The sequence below is a fragment of the Eptesicus fuscus genome, chromosome 7 (genome assembly GCF_027574615.1).
Source record: "Eptesicus fuscus isolate TK198812 chromosome 7, DD_ASM_mEF_20220401, whole genome shotgun sequence".
NCBI classification, from domain to species: Eukaryota; Metazoa; Chordata; class Mammalia; order Chiroptera; family Vespertilionidae; genus Eptesicus; species Eptesicus fuscus.
In genome coordinates, this window is record NC_072479.1 from 6,106,851 (window position 1) to 6,114,406 (window position 7,556).

The 7,556-nt window shown below is 41.6% G+C and overlaps 1 pseudogene; it reads left to right on the plus strand.

Annotated features, from left to right (window-relative positions):
* Positions 1-6,003: 6,003 nt before the first annotated feature.
* On the plus strand, positions 6,004-6,406 carry LOC129149904 (V-type proton ATPase subunit G 1-like; annotated as a pseudogene).
* Positions 6,407-7,556: the final 1,150 nt, after the last annotated feature.

Genomic DNA, 7,556 nt, shown 5'->3' on the forward strand with positions numbered 1-7,556 from the left:
CAAGGAGAAAATAAACAAATGGACTACATCAAAGTGTCTGCATAGCAAAAGAAACCATCATCAAAATTAAAAGGAAGCCCACTGTATGGGAGGATATGTTTGGCAATGATACATCTGATAAAGGGATAATATCCAATATACTAGTATGTAAGGAACTCATACAACTTAACAACAGGAAGACAAACAATCCAATTAAAAAATGGACAAATGACCTAAATAGACACATACAGATGGCTAAGAGACATATGAAAAAATGCTTAAAGTCACTGATCATCAGAGAGATGTCAATTAAAACAACAATGAGGTATTACCTCACACCTGTCAGAATGGCTACCATCAAGAAATCAACAAATGACAAGTGCTGGCGAGGATGTGGAGAAAAGGGAACCCTAGGACACTGCTGGTGGGAATGCAGACTGGTGCAGCCATTATGGAAAACAGTATGGAGGTTCCTCAAAAAATTAAATATGGATCTGCCATTTGACCCTGTGATCCTACTTCTAGGAATATATCCTAAGAAACCAGAAACATCAGTCAGAAAGAATGTGTGCACCCCTATGTTCGTAGCAGCGCAGTTTACAGTAGCTAAGATCTGGAAACAGCCCACGTGCCCATCAGTAGATGAGTGGATAAAAAAGCTGTGGTACATTTAGACCACGGAATACTACGCAGCAGTAAAAAAGAAGACTCTCTTACACTTTGAGACAGCATGGAGGGACCTGGAGAGTATCATGCTAACTGAAATAAGCCAGCCAGAGAAAGGCAAGTATCACATGATCGCACTCATATGTGGAATCTAATTAACAAAATAAACTGATGAATGGAGTGGATCTAGAGGTATGGAAGATCTAGAGGTATGAACAGAGTGTACAATCTCAGAGGGAAAACGGAGGTGGGTGGGTGAGTGGAAGGTAATCAAAGACCTTGTATGCATAAATGCATGACCCTTGTACACAGACAATAGGCTGCAGAAGGCCTGGGAAAGGGTACGGGGTGGGCTGGAGGGGTCAATGGGGGAGGAAGGGGAACATATGTAATACTTTCAGTAATAAAGAATTATTAAAACAATACTTAAAAATAAAAATAATAAATATAAATAATGGTAGTTGAAAATGTCAAAAACAAAAAGAAAAGAGAAAGAAACAATTTGAAAAGGAAAACAGAGGAGAAAGTAGATAGACACAAATTAGAAAAGGAGAAAAGATGAGAAAACAGGAGAAAAAGAAAAAATAGAGTAGGAGAAGGGAAGATAAAAATTAGATATATGAAAAAACAATAGGTACTAAAATAATAACAAATCAATAATGCAGATAGAGAAAGAAGATAACTTTAAAAAGAGCCCAGCCAGCATGGCTCAGTAGTTGAGCTGAGACCTATGTACCAGGAGGTCGAGGTTCGATTCCTGGTCAGGGCACATGCTTGGCTTGCAGGCTCCACCCCCAAGTAGGGGACCTGCAGGGGGCAGGAGATAAATGATTCTCTCTCACCGTTGATGCTTCTATCTCTTTCTCCCTCTCCATTCCTCTCTGAAAGCAATGGAAATATACTTTTTAAAAAATAGTTTAAAATTTTTTAAAAAGAAAAATAAGGGAAGAAAAAAAGGAAAAAAATGAAGGTGCATTTCTCTCAGCTGAGTTGAGTACCTCCTAGGAGCTGCCTTTGGATCCTGGTCGCCCGATCTTCTGAGGACGGCAGCTGACTGTTCTGTCTGCCAACATCGTGCTCCCTAAGAGGTACTTAGATGCCGAAGCCGGTTTGGCTCAGTGGATAGAGTGTCAGTCTTCGGACTGAGAGGTCCCGGGTTCGATTCCAGCAAAGGGCACGTACCTTGGTTGCGGGCACATCCCCAGTAGGGGGTGTGCAGGAGGCAGCTGATGGATGTTTCTCTCTCATCGATGTTTGTAACTCTCCATCCCTCTCCCTTCCTCTCTGTAAAAAATCAATAATATATATATATAAAGAGGTACTTAGGTGCTGTCCACTATCAGAAATTGTCCTCCTTTGGGGTCCAGCAACCTGTTTGAAGCTCCAGTGATCTACAGTTTGTGTCTTTCTCCACAGGACTTAGCTTTGAGCCAGAGGGGGCAAGTTGTAATCTAAGGCTGGTTTGTTAACGGCTGGAGGCCTGGGGATGGGTCAGCCAACTTCCTCAGTTTCTGTGGGCTCCACCGCGGCCTGCTTTCACCTGCCAGCCAGCTGTCAAGCTTAATCATTCAAATGTCTGTTTCTGAAAGGGCTTTAGCTGAATTGGGAGTAGACCTCTGGGTCTCCCATGTGGGGATGATGCTGTTCTAGATTATTTCAGGAAGTGTTGGGTATCTTTACCCACTCCAGAGCTACTCCTCTGAGAATGTCCCAGAATATTATTCTGCCCTCAGCTGGGTGAAGTTTCTTTTTACAGCGGGCGGTGGGGTGGGGTGGAGATCCTTGTATGCAAGGTTTCTGCTGGACACGAGGAGTTTCTATCAACTCTCCCATTCAGAAAAAGCACCAGTTTGGTTCCCGGAATAGTGAGGTGGGTGGCTCCACCCCTAATTCAGTCAAAGACAAGTCCTGAAACTGTTCAAACCCATAAGTTTGGCCTTGGCTGCTGTCTCTTCTGCAAAGGTGGAGATGCCAGGTGTAGCAGGCAGGGTGTGGTGGGCTGTATCACTTAGGGCAGGGTTTCATTCTTTTTCCTGTGTTGTGACTTCTGGGAGGACCTAGTGCCTCTCAGAAAAAAATGCCGTTCTGTTTGGGAGGTAGGATGTAATGTAGGACTCCTGGCTGCTGCTTTCCCCCCTCTCCCCCAATGCTTTCCACCCCAGCCTCTCCTGAGGCACCTGAAGCCCTCACTGACCTCTCACCAAACCTTTGGGTGAGTAGCTGCTAATAAAACTCCTGTGTTCTGGATTTAAAAAACAAAACAAGCCCTGGCTGGTTTGACTCAGTGGATAGAGCGTCAGCCTGCAGACTGAAAGGTCCTGGGTTTGATTCAGGTCGGAGGTGTGTGCCCGGGGTTGTGGGCTCGATCCCCACAGGGGGCATGCAGGAGGCAGCTGATAAATGATTCTCTCTCATCATTGATGTTTCTATCTCTCCTCTCTTTCTTTCTTTTTTTAAAAAATATACTCCATTGATTTTTTTACAGAGAGGAAGGGAGAGAGACAGAGAGCTAGAAACATCCATCAGAGAGAGGAAGGGAGAGAGACAGAGAGAGAAACATCAATCAGCTGCCTTCTGCACGCCCCCCACTGGGGATGTGCCCACATCCAAGGCACGTGCCCTCGACCGGAATCGAACCCGGGACCCCCCAGTCCGCAGGCCGACGCTCCATCCACTGAGCCAAACCGGCTTTGGCTCTCCCTCTTTCTTTCTATCTGAAATCAATAAAAAGACAAAAGAAAACAAAAACTGAGGCTTTCTTTCTTTCTAACTGACTCCAGTCTCACAGGCAGCCAGAAGCCCTGCAGATTTTCACAGCTGGGTGTTACGTGGCCACTGGTCTTAGCTTTAGTACTCTGGGCAGTGGATACCAGCCTGAGTTCTGGACCTCAGTCTTCTCAGGGAAGTAACTCTCCTGTAGTTGAGAGATCCCTCCTCACTCTCAGCTTTACACTCATGAAAGCTGGGTCAGCTCCCTCTCAACCTCACCCTTCCTACCAGTCCCCAGATGTTTTCTGTCCTTCCTTGATATGTCTCCTCCTCAGCTGGAGCTCAGTCAGTAATTCCAGATGAATGTTCCCCAATTTAGTTTTATTTCCAGTCTGGCCCTGAGAGGAGGTGCAAGAAAGGTCTGCCTATTCAGCTACTATCTTCTCTCTCTCTTCATGGAGCTCTTTATTATTCTTGCTGCTTATGTTCCTCTCTCTCTATTTATTCTTCTTCTTACAGAAGTCTCTTTAGCATTTCTTGCAATGCTGGTTTGGTGGTAATAAACTCCTTTAGTCTTTTTTTGTGGGAAGCTTTTTATTTCAAATACAACGATAGCCTTGCTGGATAGAGTAGTCTTGGTTTAGATCCTTTTTCCATTACTTTGAATAGTTCATACCATTCCCTTCTAGCCTGAGAAGTTTGTGTTGAGAAATTAGCTGACAGTATTATGGGAGCTCCCTTGTAGGTATCTGACTGTCTCACTCTTGCTGCCCTTAAGATTCTCTCTTTGTCTTTAATGTTAACATGTCTTGGTGCACAACTCTTTATGTTCCACTTGATTGGGATTCTCTGTGCTTCATGAACTGGTGTGACTTTTTTCTTCATTAGATTAGGGAAGATTTCTGTCCTTATTTCTTCAAATGGATAGTTTCTCTATCCATTGCTCCTTTCTTTCTTTCTTTTTTTTTTTTTTAAATCTTCACCAGAGGATATTTTTTTCCATTGATTTTTAGATAGAATGGAAAGGAGAGAAAGGGAGAGAGAGGGGGAAAATGAAGTGGGGGTAGAGAAAGAGAGAGAGAGAGAGAGAGAGAGAGAGAGAGAGAGAGACAGGTAAGAGTGACACAGCAATTGCCCCCACACACACCCTGATTGAGGCTGGAAAAGAAACCTTCACCCAGGTATGTGCCCTTGACGGTGAATGGAAACTGTGACCCTTCGGTGCATGGGCCAATACTCCATCCACTGAGCCACTATTCCTTGCTCACTTTCTTCTCCCTCTGGCACCCCTATGATGCAGATGTTTTTCCGTTTCACATTGTCCCAAAATTCTCTTAAACTATCCTCATGCTTTTAAAGTGTTTTTTATTTTTACTGCTGTAATTGAGTGTTTTTTCTCCCTTGTCTTCCAAATTGCTGATTTGATCCTGTGCTTCATCCAGCTTACTTTAATCTTCCCAATGTATTCTTGATGTCAGATTTAGTATTCTTCATTTACAACTGGTTCTTATTCATGGTTTTTATATGCTTTTTAATAGGGTGTAGTTCCCTCAGCATCCTTATAACCATTACTCTGAACTCTATGTAATAAATTGCTTACCTCCAGTTAATTTAGCTCTTTTTTTACCCTGGAGATCCCTCCTTTTCTTTCTTTTGGAGGCTGTTTCTTTGTCTGCCATTTTAGTTTTCACTTTTTGTTTGTTTCTATTTATTAGAACTGTTATAACTCACAAACTTCATGCCCCATCAACTGAACCTCACTGGCTAAGGCTATAGTTATCCTAAAAGTCTTTTAGCCATCATCCAATGACATTGCTGTGCAACAAAAAATAGGTACATATATTAAAATTTAAAGTTGAAATCTCTAGGCCTATAAACCTAAGTATTAACATTATTAACATTTTTTATCAATGAAAAATGAATTAAATCATTAACTCTTTGATTAAATCAATACAATGTGTTATACATTTTAATTAATAATTATGAAAAGTAGAATTTTATAGAGCTATCTCATTTAATGTTATGGAAAGTAATTTTAAAAACAGCTCACTAATCTCAAGATGAATATTACTTTTTGCTAGAATAGGCCAGTTTTTGTTTCTTCCTTTTTCAGTTTATGGATGTAAATGTTGAGAAAACTGGTTAACATCAAAACTGAAATAAAAGTAGCAGTTTTGTTTAATACTGTCTCTCCATTATTTTGAACTCTGGGGACTAAAAATTATATAGAAATCTGTATTCATTTCCTAGGGCTACTGTTAGAAAGTAATGCAAACTGGGTGACAACACACATTTTTGTTCTAAATCAAGTTCCCTCTGGTCTTCAGATGAGAATCCTTCCTTGCCTCTCCCAGCTGTTTTTTTGTTTGCTGGAAAACTGCTGTTCCTTACCTTGTAGATGCATCATTCCAGTCACATGGTTGTGTTGTCATTTCCTCTGTGTGTGTGTGTGGTGTCTCTGTCCAAATTTTCCCCTTTGATAAGGAGACCAGTCTTATTGGATTAGGGCTCACCCTAATGACTCTTTCTAACTTGATGACTCTTGTAAGACCCAATTTCCAAATAAGGTAACATTTAAGGTACTGAGGGTTAGTATTTCAATTTATATTTTGGAATGGGGGACATTATTCAATTCATAACATTATTATTATGCAGGCCGAGAAGCGGGCTGCCGAGAAGGTGTCCGAGGCCCGCAGCGAAAAAACCTGAGGCTAAAGCAGGCCAAAGAAGAGGCTCAGGCTGAAATTGAACAGAAGGAGTTCAAGGCCAAGGAAGCTGCGGCTCGGATCCCACGGCAGTTGCAGCACTGAAATGGAGAAGGAAACCCAGGAGAAGATGCTCATCCTCCAGACCTACTTCCGGCAGAACAGGGATGAAGTCCTGTCTGTGACATCCGGCCAGAAATCCATGAAAACTACCGCATAAGTGGATAGGGAAGAAGAAAGAAGCACCTGTTCTATGGGTTGGCATTTTATATGCCTCCATGGAATATGAAGCTTTTGCAAAGGTTGAGTTAGAATCTTGTGAAAAGGCATTAAATTATTTCTGTATACTGTATAATAGGTCCTTTTGCTTTTGGGAGAACAGAAAACATAGTTTCTTTCTATAAACTTAGAGTAGAGTTTATCCAAAGGTTTCATCTTTTTACCTCATATTTCTTAGAAAGTTAATGAGTATACTTTGTCTTTTTCTATGCCTTTTAATTCAAGTAACATATAAATATATATAACAGTACTGTTTCTTTCTTAGACATGGTAAGAAACACTTTTTTTTTTTTTAAAATTATTTTAAGCCCTGACAGGTTTTGCTCAGTGGACAGTGCGTCGGCCTATGGACTCAAAAAAAAAAAAAAAAAAATTATTTTAGCCCTGACCGGTTTGGCTCAGTGGATAGTGCGTCGGCCTGTGGACTGATTCCGGTCAAGGGCATGTACCTTGGTTGCGGGCACATTCCCAGTAGGGGGTGTGCAGGAGGCAGCTGATTGATGTTTCTCTCTCATCGATGTTTCTAGCTCTCTATCCCTCTCCCTTCCTCTCTGTAAAGAATCAATAAAATATATTAAAAAGAAAAAAAATTATTTTAAGGACCTATCAGCTGACATCCTTTAGTTTTGTTGAAAATAAAGGATTGAAGAAAGTTGCTATTGTAAGCAAAAATATAAATGGAGCCACTTTTTAAAAAATTGATTTTAGAGAGGGAGGAAGAAAGGCAGAGAGAGAGAGAGAGAGAGAGCGCGAGCTACATCATTCGGTTGCCTCTTGTACACAAGCCTGAGGGATCGAACCCACAACGTGGGTATGTGCCCAGACCGGGAATTGGACACGCAACCTTCTGTTGCACAGGAGGATGCTCCAACCAACTGGGCCAAACCAGTGAGGGCTAAATGGAGCCACTTCAAAATGGAGACGGAGCTGCCATCCCAGAGGAACTGCCCCACAGGTCTTATGACTCAAAGTTTGGAATGTTAAAACAGAAAAATAGGACAAAATAAATTTTGGCCTAAAGCAACATCATATCCCAAAGAACTGTTTGCAAAGATAATAAGAAAGCAGTTATAAGAACTCAACTGATGAATATCCAATTGAAATTAAAACCATTTTTCAGAATTAGCATCACTATGTTAGCATATCTTCATCAATAGAAGTGCCTTGTTTCTAGTAAAGTAACTGTTCCCCTTCCCTTCTCATAAATGCCCCTGCCTT